This window comes from Pleurodeles waltl, chromosome 12 (assembly GCF_031143425.1).
Source record: "Pleurodeles waltl isolate 20211129_DDA chromosome 12, aPleWal1.hap1.20221129, whole genome shotgun sequence".
NCBI lineage: Eukaryota > Metazoa > Chordata > Amphibia > Caudata > Salamandridae > Pleurodeles > Pleurodeles waltl.
In genome coordinates, this window is record NC_090451.1 from 670,315,381 (window position 1) to 670,336,434 (window position 21,054).

Here is a 21,054-nt window from a genome sequence, read left to right on the forward strand (position 1 = left end):
AGGTTGGGAACCACTGCACTAGATATAGGAGCCTGACTTTCAGCTCACTCTCTTTGTACTGATGGAAGAGGTTGGCTGAACCAGATGGAAAAATAGGGAAACACGCCAATGTTGATTCTAGCAGCCCTTCATTTATAAAGAGAAAGCCAACAGCAGGGAGGGGCTGTGGCCTTGAGGGCACATGTGACTTTGAAACTGAGGAACCAGGCTCAAATTCTGGTGTTGGCTCTTTATACTACGATTCTGGGCAAATCACTCAATCTACCTGTCTCCAAAAAATAAAAATGTGGATTATATTCTGATGCTCCTGTAAAGCACTCTAATGCTCTCTGGCTAGGTTGAAGCTATATGAAAAGGCAACTAAAGCTGTAGCATAAACTCACGACTGAAAAGCCATCTCATACCTTTCGGAAGATGCTGAATCTTCCAGTGTAAGCAGAAAATTCTGCAGTCTTCTACTGAAGCTTGTAGTCAAGGTCCCTTTAAATCTATCTTTCCTTACCAGCAAGTAGGTTTTGTGTCCTGGGAATACATTTCAGTGCACAAAACAAACGTATTACCTATCCAGTGGCATATTGCCACGTGGTATCAATGCACTTTGAAAACATTGGGTTAGTTTAGGCCTCTGACGTCCTGTGCATGCATAAGCTGTCAAATTTTGACCAGCCGCTCCACTGCAGGAATTTCGTTGCATTTTAAGACTTGTGGTCCTAATTTTATAATATGATCAACAGGGCTACGAGTCCCAGATTGCAAAAAAAAAAAAATGGAATGGAGCAACTAATACCTGGAATGGAGCAACTTGTCACACATGGACCTGGAAAGCCTGGTATGGCCCCACCTGTTCTTGCCAGTGAGCTGGTGAACATGCTCTGGAGACCAATCGCCTGTAGTTGTGAAAGGTGTATATGCTGCAAGTAACACATGGCTTTTGAGTCACTCCAAGTTTTGGGTAACAAATTTTCCTCGTCCTTGCTTTTCGGCCAAAGGCACCCTGCATTCTGGGATTTGTAGTTTCATTTTTATTTTTAACATTGTAAGAATGAGCTAAAAACCCCCAGTGTAGAAGTGATGTCTTGAGCTGTCACGTGTGCCAGGGGCTTTCTCTTGTTAGCTAGTTAGACACCATATTTTAACTTACTTGCAGCAATGACAAAGCATTTCATCTTTTGAGAATCTACAGAATAAATTTAACTGGTTGGAGCCAAACGTGAAATGATGCAAAAAAAGGCAAGGTGCTCCTAGGAAGCTGTTTGAAACGATGTTGTTGCACTGGTCGCTGCTTGTGGACCTACCCTTTCAGAGTCCAACACGCCCTAGCACTCCAGACAATAGGCGTCAGACCGCTGTGTGAGAAAGAACTTTGTCTTACCACATTCCAGTCCAGCGCCTTCTGGCAGATGTGATGCGAGTCCGCACGTACTCTCGGGGCCACCACCAGGCCATCCTGAGTTCTTCGTGAACCACCTGTGTTCATTCTAATCCGGGGCTCTGGAATTATGCGATTCTGCAGACGCGGCATTTTCCACATAACTATGTATTTGCTGCATAATTTTCCAAATAAGCCAACATCTGCTGTATAATTTGAAGATTTCATAGGAAAAAAGTGTTTCAAGGTCAAACGGATCAAAAGTTACTGAAAACGCAGCGATAACGCTTTACCACTGGCAGGCCCTTCACAAAAATGACTGGTCACATTGCCATTGCCTTTTGCTGTATTTTAGTGTTAAACTATTTCTAGTGAGGTGGACCTTTTCCCAGACAGTGTTAACACGTTTAAAAAAATCTAAATAAAGCAGTAATACATTAAAAAAAAGTCATAAATTTGCCTTTTCTTGCCACATAATTCATTCAACCTGCTACATAATTTGGTCCTCCTCCTCCTCTCACATAATTCCAGGATCCCTGATTATAATGGGAGCTTCACATAGGAAAACCAGATTTTAAGTGACAAATGCAGGATAATGGTGTTTGTGTTTTCAAGTTTGCAAGGTCCAGACCCCGGTTGTACTGGAATAAGAATGAAAAGCTACTAGCTTATTTATGAATAAAATCTTTAAAGCGCTGCTTGCCAAGAGAGCATGGCTTCAGAGCGCTATGAGAAGGTTGCACCAATGAAGACGGTGAACCCGCAGTGGCACGCCTCGTAAGCAGGACGGTGGACCAAGCAGATTGGCAATAAATTTACAAGACAGTCTAGAGTAAATGGGTCTTTAACAGTTTCTAGAAGGAGGCCATGGTAGGAATTTGGTGAAGGAAAAGGTGTATCAAGGCATTCTGTCCTTGCTTGTCACAGAATAAATTAGAAATAGCTGAGGTGTCTTGTAATACTTGAGTGCAGGACCAAGAGACCTTCTATAAATCCTCTATACTAGGCTTCGTTCTACAGGCCAAGTGGGCCAGGCCCGCCCAAGGATTACCCTGGCCCTCCCAAGGTCATTTAGAACTGAAAAACTAAAGGTTTTCACCTAGTGCATCCCCATGAGCTCTCCCTTATCGTTTATTGTAATGATTAACACAATTGACATTGGACGTTTTCAGGCCTGGCGAGAGGTGTGATGTCAGCAGAATTTAGTAGCTGCTACGATGCACAAATCACCAGCACGGGATATCCTGAAAACTGAATTAAGAATCTCTGTTTATTTCATCGTATTTTTAAACGTCAATGCTTTGCAATGTAAAAAGCTGGCAACATTTTTTAAAAACATGAAAAGTTTTAAACTGGCCCTGTATGGCAACAGGGACATTTCTGCTGCTGCATATGACCAGGAGAAGCATCCTGCAGTCAATGTTCTGCATCTTAAAGATCTGACAAGGAGCTTCCCTTCCCCAAACCTAAAGCACATGAGAGAAAGCAAAATATGTAGCTCTTTGGGTGCTGATTATTGTGTTAAAAAATGTCAAAAGCGGACAGATGCCAATACCTATAGTATCAGATCATTAAATAGATCATTTTTGGCCAGTACTCCTTTATTTTCATGGCCCACCCACGCTTTGTTACGACCCTCCCAAACAAAAAAATCCCAGAGCCGTGCCTGGTCTCGCCTCCTGCACCGCCGAACTTTCTTTGGTTCTGCCCTGGCACAGATATTGAGGATGGGCCTTCTTCCACTGACGTGCAGGGTCACCGGAAGCAAGACTCCACGGACCAATGGCTGTCAATCAACAATGACCTCCTTATGCAGAGAGAAAATACACTGTGCATCATCGCCATTGTATCTTTGTTTCTCTGGAACAAAACCCACTTTGAAAGGCAAAAAAAATAAAGCGCTGTGGGCTGCAACAAAATGGCGGCTCAAATTGGCATTTAGCTTTGAAAGTGCTTTCCGCAGCAATGGCATTAGCACTTTTGGCAAAATTATCCTAGTAGATGGTTCGTTGCTGGCAGGGCATAAGCTGGAAGTCCATAGATCTCACCGACAAAGAAAGCTGTCGACCCTGCACGCTTCAAATGATTTTCTTTATAGTCTGGTTGGACAGCGCAGGTGTCGCCAAACAATTATGAGAGCATCACTAGAGAGTGGATTTATCTCCGCTCACATATTGGGAGGCAGGAGTACATGTTTTGATTGGGCAGAAGTGGTGTGCTTCCATTAAAAGGGTGCTTGCCCTCCACACAGCTGGGATCATTTTGTTTATTTATCCAGCTGCCTAAGCATGAACTTTAAGGGGCACATACATAAGCCATAGATAGCAAGACAATTTATGTAGTTTTTCTCTGGCAGCAGCAGATGGGAGGAGGGCAGTCTTTAACCTACATGGATTTTTAGGTCTGACTTGCCAGTACAACTGTGACCTGACCTTTAACCTACACCAAAATTATTCACCAGTTTTTTGCTTCCATACAAATACATATCCATTCCCAAGCTATTTTCTAGAAATGCTTCACATCACCATACAGCATTCCTTTAAAGCCAGCTCGACTGCATTGCCAATGGTGGTTTTATTTTCATCATAATTTCCAAAAGTATCCCTTTGCATTGGCAGCCTCTTTATGCTACTGGTGCGGTTCAGTGGTAGTCGCACATGTATAGTGCACTCTTAAATTTTTTCGAAGATCAGTTTTATTCTTGGCCGGTTTTAAAGTGCATCATTAACTTTACACAGCCTTCGACCATGTTGTGAATCTTCACTTGACCATTGATGAACTTTTGGTCCAAACAACCACAGTCTTTTAGAACATGTTGGTGCTTAAGATGCCTGATTCACAGATTATTTTGTGCACCAACATCACTTCCTTATCAGTGCTCCTTGCTCCATTCATCACGTTTGGCTTTCCACATGCATTTCAGAAATGAGTTAGTCCTAATCCTATTTCGGACATCCCATGTAGCCCTCTTCATTCCACTAGCACAAGGTGCTTGTTCCTGTTGCAGCACCCAAACCTGTCCATTATGGAGTTTAAGGAAGGAAATAAGATGTTTTTACTTATTATCTCACAGGGTTGAGTGAACGTGCCTAAGCAAAAGATAAAGTACCTTGCGAAGAGGAACCCAGCTTGCTCCCCGTTCATGTGCTGTACTGGGGATCGGAAATTTGCGCTGTATAAGAGCTACATCCATAACAGTTTCCCAATCTCTGCATGCTGTTCCGAATGAAGTTGCGTGTTGACTAAGGTAACAGCTGGGGAGTGGATGTGCAATTTAAAGTGCTCAAAGCTTGCAAGAGCATTTTTGCGTTGTGATTACATCCATATTTAAATATGGCAACAAGCTGTAGCTCATCTTGCAAATTGTGGCCTTGGCAGTAACCGGCAGCTCCTCCATATTAATAGCAGAAATGATTGTCGATCCATCAACAGTTTGGAGCCTAAGAAGAGCTGACACAAAAATCTTCCAGTTCTAGCAGCAGATTCAGAGCTGGAAGAAGTGGTTTATCTAACAAGCTTATGGTCTTTTATCAAGGAAACAGCAAATATAACATTGGTGGAAACGCAAGACAAAAGATAAAAGGGTAGGTACAGATGAACATATGGATGAGGACCCCAAATAAAAATACATCCAATATTGGCTGATATATGTTGATATATATGTGCATATAGGAGATATGTTGATTATCCAAGAAAAACCCCAACAAGACTAGAAGGGTTTTTTGCACTGTACGCTTCCCCTCAGTCAGATTCCCTACCCTTTCAAGAAGTAGTGAAGAGCAGGGAGCTTAAAGAATTGATGTCTTTGGAGAAGATATAATTTCCTAGATTTCTTACAAAGAGATATCCTTTGAGACAGTTTAGCAATTTTCCTTCAGGTTTAAATATTAATATTTTTTTAGTAAGTATGGTATCAGCAAACGTCTTGGCATCAGAGGAATCATCTCTTTTAGGTGGACAAAAAGGTGGCGAGTGCTTTTAAAATACTCTATTTGGCACATTTTCTGGTTGAGAACTAACACTTTGGCCTCAAATGTTGTGCAGGCAATGTTAAGAGACTTCCAGGCATTATTATACTGTTTTCAGGAGTATAAAAACCCCACAGAAGTTCTGATCAAGATGGAATGTCTGGCCCAATTTCTTTCGGATATAGATTGGCAGTGAGGGTGTAGGCTGTGTTTGATAATAGCTTCAGTCCCAAAGCGAGGAGAAAAGTACAGACCAGTACTTGACCTAAAGTGCCTCAACAACTTTGTCCAGTACACACCCATCAAGATATTGACTTTACAAATGGTGATTAACAATGTTATTTAAACAAGACTTTCTGGCAACCTGAGATTTACAGGACACATATTTTCATATCTTGATAAAGAAAAAGAGCTGACAATATCTAAGGTTTGTGATGGGGTAGCAGCATTTTAACTTCAAAACAATCTCCTTCAGTCTAACTTTATTACCAAGAGTTTTTACAAAAGTATTAGGTCCAGTCTTTCCTACCCACAATTGCAATGTATTCTATTATTTCCATACCTGGATGACTGTCTTATATCTTACTGTTTCTTTATAAATGTGGAGATTCATCATAAATGGTCAGAAATCCAGTCTTCTTCCAACGTTGAACAAAACATTCTTTTGATCATTTATAGACACTCAGAAAGGGCAGTTGTTCCTTCCGGATAACCAGATACAGTCTTTGCAGAATCAGCTGTTACAAATGTTATCCTTGTGGATGGCAACAGCCACATTTTGGTTGAGGATCCAAGGATCTGGTGTAGGCAGCCACCTCAGTGATTCCTTGTGCATGTTTCCACCGAAACGTATAATGTATCACCCATTGGAACATTGGTCACCATTGACGCAGGAGCACAAACTAGGAGTGACACTAGGGAGTCAACTCTGGTCCTGAAGAGGAGCCTAGGGGAAAGGCTCCGAAACATGTAGACCAGGAAGTAGGGTACATAACACACCCCACTTCCGATGCCCACTTTTTAATCACACTGCCTCTGAGAGCTTTATTAAATCATCAAAATCATTTGGAGGCAGGTATTTTAAACTCACCGAGACCCCACCACTCCTATCCCTCTTATGATCCACATTGGTGAAACTACAACAGTGCTCCCACGTAATTCGTTGGTCGTAGCACGCCCTGCTCCGCAGCTGAACAGGAAGAAACCCAGTGACGAAGCATGCCACCAATGGATAACCCTTTTGGGTTAGGGGTTTTCTAACAAAGAAAAATATCCTTCTTTCTCTGTCCATCCTGTGACTTTTCTTTGTGCTGGTCTCTAGTTTGTAATATTGCATAGACTATAAAGAGGACAGACGTAGCCCAATTACCTCCTTCTCTCCTTTGTTTGTGTTCTTGTTAGGGTGTCCACCTCTCCACTGTGAGCCCAATCAGCAGCTCTTAGAGGTTTCATAGAAGCACCCATGGATGCCTCTCTGGTAATTCCACTAGTTTTGAAATAGATGAAAATCTTCAGGTTAAAAAAGGCCAGCAGTGCAAACTCCAACCAGCTTCTAGCTGGGACTTATTAGTAGTGCTTAAGGGTTTGCAGAGAAACTGTTTGGATACTGTAGGTATGTTGTGCTTATAGGTGTAAGTGTCTTGTTTATAGCCATAACGATGAGTTAAAGGTTAGATGAACTGTGTTCTTTAATGATCAAATATCACTATCTAAAATTTCTGTTGGAGAAATTGTAATGAGATGTAATCCTTAGTTTAGCCCTAAACTCCAAAAGGAGTTTCTTTGCTCATTAGTGGTCCCTACAATGATCTAAAATGATTCAGAAATTAACTTGAAACTTTAGACCTTAAAGAGCATTATTGATGTACTTTGAAAAGAACTAAAGAGTTTTGTTAATCTAATGCTTTATTACAGTGTTGCAAAGAAAGGAAAGAAGGTGACAACTGCGACCCTGAGTAGGTGGGTAAAACAAGCCATTGCACAAGCACATACCTCAGCAGGAGGCATGTATCAAAGAAATTACAGTCTGGCTCCACCAGATCAGATCAGTATTCACCTAATGGGTCAATTTAACTGGGTTTCCCACAGGAGAAACGTAGGGCAGCCATTTGGTCGACACCTAACATTTTGCGTCACACTATAAGTTAGAGTTTAATTCAATTTAGCTGCACTACTGGTGTAAGCTGCAAAGAAGTAATTTTATGCATGTAAAAATAAAAAATGAAAAGAAATGGATGGGTGGATGGATGCAAGGCTATGAAAAACATAATCAGTGCCTCAGAGGCATTTTTCTATCTTCAAATGTCATGATTGAGATGAGCAGTGCTGATGAGGAGTTAACAAACTTATTGCCATGAACGGACCTATCTTGGGGGTACAGTGTAAAATTTAATGACTCTGATGAGGAGGCCTTGATTTGGTGCAATAAAAAGAGTACCTGTAAGTAATAAAATATTTTTTTCGATCGTTACTTTACCAATCTTGATTCCTAGAGGCACAGTTGGATTTATTTTATGGTAAGACAGTTTACCTAGAAACGCAGCTCTCCACCAGTTTGGCAGAATTTCTGCTTTTTCATATTTTAGGGTTGTCTGTGGAATTTTAGGGGCTTCTCCATGGGAAGCACACAAGAAAGTATGCAGACACCCGCAAACCTATAACTTAGTTTATATTTGCATACCAGTTGCAGGCCCTTTCCTACTGTGGAAACAAGAGCAAATTTGCTTTTGTCGTATGTAGACCATTTCCATGATAGGTCTGGGTGTGGAATACACCTGTTTTCCGTTAGAGGATGTTTGGGGGTAGGGAGTTCTCCATAACGAAAATATTTTCAGTGGAGAAAAAGAAACATTCTTGGGCAAAAGCACATTCAAGTCACATTTCCACACGTAGAATAGTTCACATGTTTGAAAAACTGTAAAAAGTAAATTTTATATTTTGAGCACTCCAGGAACACTAAAACAATTAGAGACTTCTGCAGGACCGCTTGGGTCCACGGTGAATCTATATAAATTAGAAAATTGTCAAAAAGTTGAACTGTTAGTTAGATTTGTGAATCTGCTTTCATGATTAGTCACAAAAATTTGCAATAGAAACTAAACTTCTCTAGCGCCATCCGTGCCTGTACGGCAGAACTACCCCAGTACATCCTCGCCTATTTCATGATGACATTCACCAGTAAAGTGATACACAAAAGCAGAAGCTCATAGCTGGCAAATTTTCCAGGTCCATGCGTGATGAACTGCTCTAGTCAAGAATTCTTCTTTGAATTCTGGGATGTGTATCAGGGATTTATAAAGGAATAAACACACTACAATTCCCAGAAACCTGGGCTGGGGCCCTTATCACGCATGAATCTAGAAACTTGGCAGAGCTCAAGGCTGGATGATTGAATTTCTCTCCTTTGAGATGACACGGGCCAGACTCTCATCTCATTCCAGAAGAGTGCACGGCTCCGGGAGAGTGCACAGGATTTTCACTCCTGGGGGAGGAATACCCTGATTACCAGTAATCTTCAGGACATATCGATGATGAATGCAATTATATAGTCTTGACATTATCTAAAGAGGAACTTGCAAAGGGACTAGTGAATTTGGATAAGGGCACCTATCCCAAGGGTTCCAAGAATTAAATTAAGTACAATCCTCCTCAGAATGAAAGTATACCTGGTATAAGGATCGAGATCAAGTTATCCGGCAGTAAACTACAGCGCTGGGAGGAAATAGAGGAGGAATGGCTGCTGCGGTTGGGTTAAGAAGGCTGGATTGACAAACAAAGGGATCACCATTGCCAAACCGGAGGTCCTGCCCTGGGGAGACTGTTCCTACTATTACCTCACCAGAGTTATCAGGGGTACAAATAGACAATGGTGAGCTCAGGGGAGAAGGGAGACAATCTCAATTGCTACAAATATCCAGAGCAGGCTTTTATAGTGAGTAGCTCGTGAGCTACTGGTAGCTTTCTCCAGCTAACTATAAGTTGCTCTCCTGAGTGGAGCCCTGCCTAGTAAATAAGAAGCTTTTGCTTGCCTGAATTAATATATGTAAACCAAAATTGAAAACATGAATTTAAAATGAAAATCTGTGTATTTCAGAATTGATGAGCTGATGTTTGGACAAAAATGGTTGAATTTATAAAATGTATTTAAGGCTGATATTTGAGTGATAAATCATGAGGCCTAATTGATAATCGTATTACTTTGGTGCCAGGGACATTTCAGATGTGATTAGTATGTTTTACCCATGTTAAACACATTCCACATTGACAAAGCCTTTTTCACATTTTTGCTGGTAACTGTGCCTGATGCACTGAAGTGATCTCTGTTTGTAATCTTGCATATGGTGGCTACTGATGTCATGTCATCATGGGGTCTCTTTTACAATACTAACAATATTAGTAGATCAAGATGATTTTCATTGAACATATGTAGCTCTTATTACAAAAAAACATTGGAGACCCCTGGCCAGAGTAATAGATGTCCCCGCAAGACTCAAAATACTCTCATAGAGGGATTGAGGTCAGAAGTGAACGACACGGAGTGGGGACTTTTTATATATTGTTTCCACATCTGTGTCTTGCAGAAAACTTGGCCGTTACACCCAGCTCATAGAGTGGGTTTCATGAATTATAGTATAGAAGCTATCCCCTTACCAGTTGGTCGGCCGTCAGGTGGGTTGATAATATGGATAAATATGTAATATTGATATGGATAATATGTAATGTAAGTAGGCTTAATATCAAGTCTATTAATGTGTTGGATTTCAATATCCACTGACCAAGTGGAGGATTAAACTTTATTTTGGACGATTATTTAGAGCTGTCCAACAGCAACAGTCACCTCGTTCTGGCTGATGGTTTACATGTAACATTCGAACCATTGGATGTGATGCCACTGATTATGGAGGAAGAAGATGAAGAGAGAGGCATCCATAGACTGATGATCTTGTGTACCATCTGACAAAGGTGCTAGTCACACTTTTAAGAGCGCTCCTAGTAGAAACAGAATTGATTGTATCCTTTTAGATTTATCTCTTTGTCCCAATTTAGAAGATATGAGAGTTATTGAATGACATGATAGTGACCATAGCGCCTTAGCACTAGATTTGGTATATATTCCTATTCTCCCTCGCTGCCACTCTCCCCAGCAGATAGAAGTGCCAATTTTTTTCCCTAACAGTACAAAGTGGGTAAAATGGCCTACTCTAGAATCTATTTAGGATACATTATCCTGAGTCTACACTTTGGTAATCCATGTTCTAATTCAGTTTAACAACCAAGCACAGAATGACCGTACTGTTATGTGTATTTTTAATAGACTAAAGGAAAATATTAAAAAGTATTTTTAGTAGAGGTTAAGGGAAAGGTGGCTAACTCCAACAGTGCCTTGTGGTGTGATTCACATTGCAGGGTGGCCAGAGAAAAGCTGATGATTTGCTATTAAAAGTGGAAACAGACACCTTGGGTTGAGGGAAGGACGCAGTATAAAAATACTCACCTAAGGGCCAGAAAAAACTGGGGTGATAAGCTGTGGTGTGAGTTGGTTAGAGCAGCCACATTGAAATACAGTAAGTCATTTTGGCACCTGATAACTAATGCCACTCCACAAATGGGAAAGGAGGAAGATTTTTATTTCCATCCACAAACATGGGTATAACACTTCCATATGCTATACTCAAAGCAGAATGACATGGCGAGTTTTGATGGAGCTAAGATTATTCGATTAGTGATAGTGCAGAGGAAGATGATACCTTGACTATCTTCACTTTGGATGAGAAAATGTCAGCAATAGACAACATGAAAAAAGGAAAATCCCAAGGCCTTGATAGAGTACCAGGAGGTCTCTTTCCTTCAAACCAGTTCTCTGGGGTTACATTCTGTATGAGATATCCAATGATATAACGAAAGGGACAGCAATACCCGATACCTGGAAGGGTGCTGAAATAGTGCTGATTTATAAGAAAGGAGAAAAGGGGGATCCAGCCAATTATCGGCCTATTAGCTTGACTGACAATTCTGCAGAAGCTATGTGGCAGGCAGTTACTGACGATGACTTAAATCGAGATGGAGGTGGAACAGGTTTTGTTACAACTTCTGGAATGTTTCAGATCAAACACAAGCACTATTGACCAGGTGTTCTGCTTTATTCTAATACTTAGGAAATTTGTGGTCTTACATAAGGACTACACATGTGTAGTATTTGTGTACCTCTGTGCAGTGTTTGATTTAGTTCCTCAAGAGAAACTTTGGATAGCGTTTAAAGACATGGGAATGCAGATTCATTTTTTTGCACATTGTAATAGATTATACAATGACAATTATGCCCGTGTAAGATGGGGAAGGAAAGTTACGCTAACAGAGCGCGCAAATGTCAAAGATGGATACTAGCTCCGACTCTGTTTACCCTACGAATTAATGGACTACTTGAGATACTATATGATGGTAATGGTGAGTTAGCAGATCAAAGGGTACCAGCCCTGCTTTTTGCAGACGGTAGGCTATTGATTTTCAAAACTCCTATGGCTCTGCAGAATGTATTTAATCAGTTCGCATCCTCCTGCGAAAAACATGGCTTGGAAACGAATGCATCCATTAACTACCTGTGTGTAAGAATTACGAACACGCTAACATGGGCGCGCAGATAGCTAGCAGTCAGTTGATGCTGCACACGCAGGGTCAACGATAGTGGAAAAAGTGAAAAGGGTCAATAACTCAAATTATAGAACAATATCACTTGCCATAGAAATTTAGCGTGCAAGAGGGCTAGGTGCAGCCCTATGTGGAGCAGAGATTTGGGGTACAGATCAAATATATATATATATATATATATATATATATATATATATATATATATATATATATATATATATATATATATACACAGTATACACACACACACACTCACACACACACTTACTTTTGTTATTCGGGATAAGTGTCTTTTTTTAAAACACAGAGAAGGGAAAATATGGACAAAAGAGCCAGAGCTAGCTCCCACATTACGGGGTTGACAATATCACTTTGATTGTTTAAGCCTTCTGTTTGGTGCTGGGGCTTTTAGCATCAAGGCCGGACAAACTGTAAAAGAAGATGGCTATTGCAAGCAGGATTGAGCAGGCAGTAGCAGTGAAGTACTTCAGCCGGGCAATTATATTACAAGCCTGCTACACCCAGACCACCTTTCTGGACAAGGAAAATGGTATTCGTACAAATCACATATCCCCTCCATTTAGAGGAGCTAGATGTGCACATAATGAATTGCCCGTTTTTTTTTATAGATGTTAAGATATTTATAATGGCTGAAGCAAAATTCCTGTTTCGCTTGCGTAATTTCACTCAGTTCCATGAATTCCATGTTATTCAGAATTCCTGCAGTTACGCCATAATTCCATGTGGCGTAATTCTGTTTTTTTGCCAAAATTTCAGTGTGCGAGCACGGTAAGAACGCCAGGACCTGAACGTGAACAGCAGCTGCTTGTGGCACTTGTATTTTTGAGTAATCTTTTAGCATTAAATGTGTCCTTATAATAGAGTTATTACTGTAAAAACATCTTCTTATTTTCATGTTTAAGCTATCTTGTTCCCTGCAAAAGAAAATATAAACTTTTTTCAGTCACCAACACAGTGTCATTTTTTTATGTATAATTATAGTTTTTAAAAATTAACATGGGTTGAAAATAACTATTCCTGACATCTTTGCGTCATGCCCTTTCTTTCAGCTGGTCTAGCGGCATCAGGACCTGTATTGAGGCGACAAACTGGTACAACTTCACCATCGGAGTCTTCTTCACCTGTGTCAACTGGTAGCCCTCTCCCTGTTGCTATATATTGTGCAGTAAAGCACAAGTTACTCCTGGAGACTCCTGAAATGCGCCTCAACCTTTATGCAACATCTGATGTGTCCCTTTCATTAATCCAAATATGTGCTTCACAATTGAGCATCTCATTCTGTTGGGTGTGTTTTATCTTCTCTCTTTTGATGTTGGTGGATGTATGGAAGGTGTTAATATCCACAGACGCCTTGTATTTGAACAAATAGTGGGTGCTGCTATGTGCTCTTTAAAATGTAAATTACATGTATACTTATGAAGATAAGTAGATTTTTTGTACTTGCCTAACAAGGAACCATCACACAGATCTCCTCTCGATAGACGAGTATACAATATTTTTTTTAAATATATGAGTCATGGCTGCGGCCAGGATAGCGTGGCACTAAGGGGGTCATTCTGACCCTGGCGGCCGGTGGCCGCCAGGGCCACCGACCACGGGAGCACCGCCAACAGGCTGGCGGTGCTCCAACGAGCATTCTGACCGCGGCGGTTCAGCCGCGGTCAGAAGCGGAAAGTCAGCGGTCTCCCGCTGACTTTCCGCTGCTCGTTTGAATCCTCCATGGCTGCGGAGCGCGCTCCGCAGCCATGAGGATTCTGACCCCCCCTACCGCCATCCTGTTCATGGCGGGAAAGCCGCCATGAACAGGATGGCGGTAGGGGGGGTCGCGGGGCCCCTGGGGGCCCCTGCCGTGCCCATGCCAATGGCATGGGCACGGCAGGGGCCCCCGTAAGAGGGCCCCGCAAGGTATTTCAGTGTCTGCCTTGCAGACACTGAAATACGCGACGGGTGCCACTGCACCCGTCGCACCTTCCCACTCCGCTGGCTCGATTACGAGCCGGCATCCTCCTGGGAAGGGAGTTTTTCCCTGGGCTGGCGGGCGGTCTTTTGGAGACCGCCCGCCAGCCCAGGGAAAAACTCATAATACCCTCCGCGGTCTTCTGACCGCGGAGCGGTATAATGGGGGCGGAATTCTGGCGAGCGGCCTCCGCCGCCCGCCAGAATTAGAATCACCCCCTAAGTCTGTTATAACATTTTCAGAATTGTACACTATTTGGCTATTTGAAGAATGATGAGATTTTGTATTCCTACACAAATGGTCTGTTTTTGAATGAGGACAAATTAAGACATGCTTACTTATTTACCTTATTTATTTGCATGATTAATTAATATTTTTGAAAGAAATAATTAGAAACAAACAAGAATAAAACTTCTCTAAAAATCTATTGTCATAAAATCCTAGTAAGTCAAAAAGTGCATATAAAAAGTGCTACAAAGGTTATGTATCAATTAAATTGTAGTGAAGTGCCTTTTGACCTTTAGAACATATTTTAAGCATAAAGTGCATTAAATATAAGTCAAAGCTTTTCCTTAAACTTAGACAGAATCTTAACCAGCTTACTGTTCAAGTGGGCATTGGCAGGGTTCAACACCTCCATAATTGCCTGTCTGCATGTCGGCATTTTAAGACTGTTAAAAATTCTACGCAAAAAGAGCCTGTGTTCTCTATAGAGCGCAATACACAGACATATTGCCATGCATGAAGATTTATTTTCCAATGTTGCAAAGTCTGCAGGTAGTGTCTATATGTACCTCTTTGGCTGGAAATCTCAAGTTGGTAGAGCCCCAGGTCAGTACAGCATAAACATGTGTTTGGTGTACTTTGAGTAATTTGTACCCAGTTACGCCAGGTGTCGTTTCATATTACATGTGTTTATCACCATCCAGTCATGGCTTTGCTGCACTAACATGTTTTTATCCTCTAATCGGCTTACCTTGTGATCACTTATGGGAATAGACGTTTTACACACTGCATGAGTGACCTGCTGCCTCCATAGCTCCCTTCACTGGAGTGTGTCTAAATTATTTTCCAGTAAGCTAGGATATAATGAATTGCAGAGGTTACTTGTGATTTCTTGCCAGTTGAGATTGTCCGGGTTGCCAGGCATTGAGACGTGGGTTCCATCCACACAACCAATGACTTGTGAAAAGTTAGCTGTGAGATGAAACCGCAACCTTGTTGTTGCACTCTGGCTTTATGTGTGTAAATGCTATGCGTGAATTCATTTTTGTTATAAGAGCAACTAAAATGCCCAAAAATTTCTACAAAGTGCATTTTGTGATATTCCTCCAGTAGCAGCTACAATGCCCTGGTAACTTCCGGATGCTAAAATGTATTGCCAGCACAGTCCCTGCAAATAAGTTGGAATCAAATGACTATGCTGACTTGTTCTTCCTATAGCTGGGTCCAATTCATCAATGATGTCTAATTAGGGCCTCCTGCTCACCCTCTACTTAGTATCTCTCCCTCTTCTTGTTCAAACAGTGTAATTCGCTGTCTTAAAATGAGCACTTCTCTCTTTGTTCCCCTGTCTTTTCTGTTGGACTGCCAAAAACCTAATTCTCCTCACCATCAAAAACTGAGAATTCATTTTGAAATGATGTAGGGATTTCAAGGCCTCTTTTTCTAGGCTGCACTCGATTGCCACCCACTTTCAACTGGTGGTAACCTGCATTTCAAAAAGGCCATTCTTTGAACATTCGCAATTTTGCGAATGTTTTATGCATAAGAATATTGAATCGTTAATAGATATCCTCTTTTACAGAGTTGCAATTCGAATTGTGATTTGGTTTGCTGTACAAAACTACTGATTTCATTTTTGGGATGTTCAATACATCCCAAAACAAACTTTTGCATTTGCAGACCATTCTTAAAATAGTTTGCGATTCTCAAATCATTAGCACCTCAGACCCTAAATACTGGTTTTACATTTATCGGAAATTAGATAATTTTTGATGATTTCACATAATTACAGGAACTAAATTATGCACATGTTTCACACCCTTAGTATTAATACACAAGAGGAGGTCGTTATCAAAGCATTTCGCTGTGGGCCCTAAAGTGAGTGTGTTCCTTTGAATAGCTCAGAAGGGACAAGAACTGCTTCCAGGCACCGATATGTGCCATCTCAGCCTGTGTTCATATTTAATTTGAAGAGGATAGCTATCAGGTGTTTGTGGACACTTATTTTCTAACCGTGCCCCAGAAAAATAGGTGGTCTATCCAAAATGGCAGTTCTGCAAAGGATAAATCCTTGTGCATGTGACACTAAGGCCCTTATGTGTCAATGCATTTCTCTATAGACACAGAATGCACCCCTTTAATACATCAGACTGTAGATGGGGGATTTTATATTGAGGGCATCTCCTGAGGAGTGAAGCCAGTATGATTCTAGGGGCCAGATGTAGCAAAGGTTTTTACCCAGTCTGTGTCTATGGGAAAAAGTGTTCGTACATATGGCCCTAGGTCACGTTATAGCCATTTTTCCCTCTCCACTCAGTGATGCAGAATTGTTGCAGTATTGTGTGAATATTTGTGAATCTGAGCCCCTATATCAGAGACTGGGTGCTTAGAGGCCTTCGGGAGGTTGTACAAGTGCAGCATGTTAACAGTTTACAAACTGAGTAAGTAGGTGTGGCAAAGAAGGGTTCAGTGTGACAGGTAAGGGACAGCTGATCTGGGAGGGGCTGATAGTGACATCACGGAATATGTGACAGGGGCCTGCAGATTGCAAAAAGTTGACAACACCTCAGAATGGGTGTCAGGGAATGGCCCAGGTGACCAGGGATGGAGTTGAAGGTATGTTGTGAAAGGCCTCAGGAGATCTTGAAAGAATGGCTGGAGAGATTTGAAAAAGACCCACCTAGGATGCTGCAAATTGACTTCGGAGCCACAAATGAGTACGATATAGGATCCAGTGATGGCTAACAATTGATTGAAGTGACCTGGGAGGGAAGCAGGAGAATTACATGGGAGTGGTAGCTATGAGTGACCAGGGAGCCAGGGGATTATTATATTTTAGTTAAAGGAGTGCTTGAAATGGAAATATAAGGGAGATGGTAACTCACTTTCCCAGGGCATGGGCATAGGTACCTTTTGTAAAGCAGGTGCAGTAGCACCAGGGCCCCGAGACAGGTTAATTGATTCCTAATAATTGTTGTATTTTACTACCACAACTGCAGTGAGAGTGGCCATTTTCCTTGCTTGCACCGGGACTCATGGCATCCTTGCTAGGCTACAGCTCCGGCATCCTTTAGCCACTGAGAAGTGCTAGCATTCTCCCTTTTCTAATTTAGAAGCACAGTCAGTACTTGGCAGTATCTGCCAATTTAAAACAAACACCAAAGGAAACTGCAGAGCAGAATGGAAGAAAGTGACCTGGATGACTCTGCTGGCAAATGGCCCAGGCTGACCTGCTGAGGCATGGCTGAGAAGAGCAGTCAGTGATAGGGGGGGCACAGCTCAAATGGTCCCGGGCTCACTGATGTATGGCTGAGAAGGGAAGGCCCACTCAGAATAGCTTACAATGACCAGGGTGGGTTGCACTGCTATTCTGGACCTGGGCAGGAAAAGGATAAGGTCAGATATTGTCCAAGCTATATTATCGTCCGCTGGGCTTGAGCCTTGGCTCCTGGGACAATGGAGGGAAGTGGGAAGAGAGGAGTGACGAAGGCTTTAGGCATTCTGGGAGGGGCTTTCTTGGGAGGGCAACTGATAAGGAGGTTCCAAGTGGACGAAGCCCAAGTTCGTTCCCCATGTGCCAGTCTTACAGATATAAGCAGAATACGCTAGCAGAAAAGACCCCGAGCCTATCTAATTTGCATATCACTTACCTGTACTTGTAAATAAATCCTGCATGGTAACCGGCGTTATCACTGTTTTATCATCACTGTTGATCTTGTGCCTCTGCTTACACCTTTCTCAATTCATCTATGATGCTCTTTTTCATGTCTCTCCAACATTGCAAACACTGCAGGTTTTGCGCTAATGAGGCATCCTTAAAGGGACCATTCCATGAATAGCCTCACAGTCGGTCTCAATTCAAAATCACAAACTTTGATGGGAGGAATGCTTGCAAATAGCCTAAGCCACTGTTAATGTCTTCAGGTAGTATTCCAACCCATCGTTTATCACCCACGATGCCACTGTAGGCAGACATTTTGTCTGCTACAAGTTGTTGGATGTAGGTAAATTAATTGAAACTCAATCTGAGTAAAACTGAAGTTCTCTTAAATTCCCTGAAAATCAAGATAATTGATGCCCACTAGCATATAACACTATGTCCAACCTTAATGCTGCTGCTGGGGTGCACAGTCTGGGTAGTCATGTCAAATGTAATGAATCATGTCTCCTACATAACTACGACCTGTTTTTTTCACCCTTTGAAACTAATGCTGTTAATTGATTCTAAATTAAGGATCCCAGTGGTCAATGCTTTAATTTGATCCAGGATAGACCTTTGGAATGCTATTCACTATCTTCCCCCAAACAACTAATTTCACCGGGTGCAAATTGCGTAAAATGCGTTTGCCCTTCTCTTCACTGTATCTCCTCACCATGCCTCGTCCACCCCGTCCCATGCATATGGAAAGTCTTTTGGGGTATTTTTAGTTCCCAGACTCTGAAATGAACCGCCAGTCAATATCATATCAGCCTCCCCAATGGCTAACATTATAAAACTGTTGGGAAACATCTCGTCATAGTGCAACCTGGTTTGAGCCTTACCCTGTCTGTTCTATCAGAATGCCAGATGGCAGAGGAAGAGAACCAAAGCATGGAAAGTGTATGGTGCCACTTACACACAGTAATGACCTTGTATATTTTACATATGCATTATTCAGAGACAGCATGCAGGAGGAGCCATCTGGGTTTATTAGTAAAGTATTCTTTATGAACTGCCACATCTAGGCACTAGTGAAGCACGTGGTCAGTACTTTTCAATGAGTGGGTACTGTAGGCAGGGGCAGCTTAAGGATTTTGGGGGCCCTGGGCCAAATGTATTTGGGGGCCTCAGAATAGTTTTGAATTTATGATCCAGTTCCGCTGTTTCGTGTGCTCTAAATATGTTTACATCTAATAATCAGGGACAATGGCTTGTGTTTTTAATACTGTAACACATCAGCAGTTCACTAATTTTACTGCAAATAATCTCTGCGACATCCTGTTTTGACCTAAAAAAGTGTTTTTTTTACTGATGTTGCATTAAACATAAATACAGCATTTCTCAGCAAAATGTCTGTAATAACCTCTCACACACTGCCCAGAGCAAAAATAAATGATAAAGGAAACAGCATTTAAATCAATCTGTTTAAGAATTATTCAAGGTCATCAGTGAAAGACTCTCTGCAGAACAGAACTAGCTCTATCAGGGCCCCCCTGAAAGGCTGGGACACCTTGGCCAGAATCCACTTTGCCCATGCCTTAAAACATCTCCGACTGTGGGGTACAGAGTACATGCACTTCTCAGCAGAGGTTCAGTACATTTAATAATAGAGTACCTGCCCCTCCCAGTAGGATAAAGGTACTCTGGGACAGTGATTACCCACACTTCTATTTTTCCATTTCAAGCACTTGACCAGTAGTGGAAGGGAAGCGAGACACCAGTCCTTTTTAAGTAGTCCCTTCAGTGATCTTTTCAGCTGATGTTTTCAGGCCAGCTTTAGATTCTGTACTTAAAAAAACATAGAACTGGACACCTGCCCGACGCTTTGACGTCTTTGCCGGGAAAGGTGAGTTTCATGTCGGAACATGTCCAGGGTGAGCCTGCGTTGGGATAAAGAGAGCCCCGGATAGCCAGGCGATGACGCCCAGTATCGGAATGCCAACTTGGCTGTACATGGTGTGCTATTTCAGACCAGCGGCTCGCGATCGGAAGTGCTGTTATGTAACAGGGGCCGTACAGCGTGATGACGCACTGTGAGCGGAAGGACTTATGTAAGCAAAAATATTGCAAGCCTTGGCATACAATCGAGCATTGTTCATTGTGCTTAAAGTTTTGTGTTTATTTTTCTGCAGCAATATTTTCAACTGATTATGACAAGGGTCCGGCTGGCAAAAATATTTGCGCCTATAAATTGAATTTAGGTGCACAAATAGTTTCATTTATGATTGTAAGCACGTCTGATAGCAGCGTGGATGTATCCTCATACACTGTTTTGCATATATGTATTTTTCCACACGTGTGGTAGGGAGAAAAAATGATGAAATCACTGGCAATTACATCACTTTAGGCAAGATCATGCAATCAATTCATATGAAAGTCAGTATACTCATATCAGAGCTAAGCCAGATGCGCCTAGGCTTGTGAGAGTCAAGTTAAGTGAGTAATGTTGTGCTCCAAAGTTTGAGACTCAGGTTCACTCAGGTTCACTCAGTAATGTTGTGCTCCAACGTGGGAGGCCCCACAATATTTGTTGAACAGACTGTCTCCATATACCCAAGAGAGAGTACTTCCATCCAACTACAGTCGCTTCCTACCGATCCCTAAATTCCTGAAGCCTCATTGTGAAGACAGTTCTTTTACTGCTCTCACTGCTAAATTATGGAATAGTCTCCCACCTAACCTGCATAGAGTTGATTCTCTGACAGTCTTTAAAAAGCAACTCAAAACCTGGCTATTTGACAACGCTTAGCTTTAAGTTCTTCAACTGGCCCTTCTATTTGAAGCAGCTGTGCGCTTTATCAAATGCTGGATAACTGATTGTTAAAAAGTGACCTTGAGCTTCATAGTGTGAAGTTCCTTCTCTAATAAGTGGGATTGAGTTCACACCGTGAGACTCACAAACAAGGAGAGTAGCCATCTCAGCCTAAGATGTGAGACTAGGGTTGTCATCGACATAATTGGAATTTTAACATCACTACCGGTACAAAAATTAGAAAAATCACTTAAAGCAGGTATTTTTTTTCATCTTATCAGTGAATACTTTAAACAGTAAATGTTAGAAGAAAACACTTTAAAAAGTGTTCTAAAGCTGCCCTAATGACCACGATTGATAAAGTAAACAAACACAGGAAGGCCATGTTCAAAATGAATACAGACAAGTTCCAATTAA

At 41.7% G+C, this 21,054-nt stretch overlaps 1 long non-coding RNA gene across 1 annotated transcript in view; it reads left to right on the forward strand.

Annotated features, from left to right (window-relative positions):
• LOC138267753 (uncharacterized) overlaps window positions 1-13,551 on the forward strand; it is a 188,150-nt gene extending 174,599 nt beyond the window's left edge. Inside the window, exon 3 of the long non-coding RNA XR_011199861.1 lies at window positions 13,053-13,551. This is a non-coding gene — a long non-coding RNA (uncharacterized lncRNA). The remainder of the gene's footprint in view (window positions 1-13,052) is intronic.
• The last annotated feature ends 7,503 nt before the right edge of the window (window positions 13,552-21,054 follow it).